This window comes from Centroberyx affinis, unplaced genomic scaffold (genome assembly GCF_046629955.1).
Source record: "Centroberyx affinis isolate AG114_WGS23_722 - 3 ecotype Tasmania unplaced genomic scaffold, CSIRO-AGI_Caff_v1 ptg001064l_1, whole genome shotgun sequence".
NCBI classification, from domain to species: Eukaryota; Metazoa; Chordata; class Actinopteri; order Beryciformes; family Berycidae; genus Centroberyx; species Centroberyx affinis.
Genome location: NW_027279614.1, coordinates 2965 through 5102, shown reverse-complemented (window position 1 = coordinate 5102; position 2138 = coordinate 2965). Strand labels below are relative to the sequence as shown.

General features: G+C 44.7%; 1 non-coding gene across 1 annotated transcript; it reads right to left on the bottom strand.

Moving 5' to 3' along the window:
- Nucleotides 1-1762: 1762 nt before the first annotated feature.
- trnar-ucu (transfer RNA arginine (anticodon UCU)) lies at nt 1763-1848 on the bottom strand. The gene is given in 2 exon segments: nt 1763-1798; nt 1812-1848. It is a non-coding gene; the product is annotated as a tRNA-Arg (tRNA).
- Nucleotides 1849-2138: the final 290 nt, after the last annotated feature.

Here is a 2138-nt window from a genome sequence, read left to right as displayed (position 1 = left end):
AACTCTTAAACCATCAAATCATTTAGTGAGTGATATAATTCAGAACAAGGTAACTAATTATCTATATATATTTTTACCTCTGCCAAGGAGGTTATGTTTTCGGTGCCGTTTGTTTGTTTGTCTGTTTGTCTGTTATCAGGATTACGGAAAAACTATTGGCCCGATTTTCATGAAACTTCATAAAACTTTAATGAAACCACTGTAGCACGGGCCAAGGAAGAACCCATTAAACTTTGGAGCGGATCCGGATCGGACTCACGAACAAGCAATAATGGCATGAACCTTGGCGGAGGTCTGCGCTCTCCGAGTGCCCTGCTAGTTTTTACATGTGATTTATGATATTAGAAGAAGTTACAAACAAATGAATTAACCTTCTGATGGTTTAACCTCTGGCTTTACTGTAAACTGCATGTTGTATTTATGATGAAAATCCTGACATCCTCGTCCACATCGGAGCTTTCATCAACCAGGAACAACTGGAGGCCGGAGATTAGCTTAATGGACTGAAAACCAGAGGTCAGACCCCAGGAGGGTGGGGTGTGTGTGTGTGTGTGGGGGGGGGGGGGGGGGACTATACTGTTATGGATTTTAACCCCCACAGCTGTCAGACTCATATAAGACAGGTCAGATGTCGGCCATATAAGCCGCTTTCAGATTAAAAGCGTCTGTTCAGAGAGGAGAGCTCCCAACACACACATCTACATATATCTGTGTGTACAGTATATATATCTACAGAGGTCAGTGTTAAAGGTGTTTCAGTCCCTAACTGTGTCTGCAGCACAGCGCCCCCTGTTGACACACTGCTGCCACACAACTGGCTTTGTTTACACAGTGATTTATTGGATTCATGATGCTATTTACACTCTGAAATGTTTTGTTTGAGCTTCTGATGCAGAGACTGTGTGTTAACAAACTGCTGTGAGCTGCAGGTTGACAAAGATCCAAAAAACACATTTTTCTACAAATCAAATTCAAAACACTTTAACACTGTTACAAACAGCTGCTGGTGAGGTACTTTGCATTCTTCGCAGGAAATACATCACATTAAGGAAGGTAGGCGCTCTGCAAATGTCATTTCATTAGGACTTTAAGTATTTTTGGAACAGATTGGACTACACTGGGAATCAAACCCCGGCTCCTCCAGTTAGAGGAAAACCTCTTTAAACCTCCTAAAGCTTGATTCCAGTGGGACTCGAACCCACAACCTTTGAAACACATCACTTGGCTAGAAGGCCAATTGGCTGTCCATTGTGCCACGGAGCCACAGTAACCCAGTACACCAGCATAACTGAATAAGTTTTCGTCACAAAACTCCTTTTCACAAAACACTTTTTCTCCTGGTTAGATCATTTTCCATGTCATGGGGTCAGGGTCGGGCTTGGGGTTAGATGGAAGAGCCAAGGAGAAGTGGACCAGGTTCAGCAGGTTAAAACGTCTAAAACACACTCCAAGCATTTTGCTCAAAGACTCTTCAGCAGATTCCACCACAGTGGGAATCAAACCCCGGCTCCTCCAGCTAGAGGAGGACCGCTCTAAACCTCATAAAGTTCAACTACAGTGGGACTCGTCCCAGAAGTCCACATGAGAGCCTTACAGACGTGACACATTTTGCCAATGGGCAGCCCTAAACCCTCCTGGGCTTCATGGGAGCGCACCGTAAAGTCTGTAAGTCTGCTGAAGTCCAGACATCTGGATTCAGCCCTGCAGCCCTATATTCAAGCCTTCAACCCCGGCTCCTCCAGATCTCTAAACAGCTAAAGCTCGACTCCGGTGGGACTCGAACCCACAACCTTTGAATCACATCACTTGCCTAGAAGTCCAATGCGCTGTCCATTGCGCCACGGAGCCACATTCACCTCTGCAACCAGCCAAAAATACCCGAAAAAGCCCCGTTTTATATCCATTACATCCCATTAATGACACATTGCAGACACATTACAAGAAGTTAAATTAGTTACTGAGGCCATAATTTTTAGCAGAAGTTGGGTTGTGGTCCCATCGACCCCTAACTAAAATTTCAGCTGCTTTCGGCTCTTCCTGACACATCATGTGACGTCAAATCAAAGTTGTGCGGAAAGTGACGAAAAACCTAATTTGTGATGAGATGCGACCGACTTGGTGCTTTGAAACAGACTCAC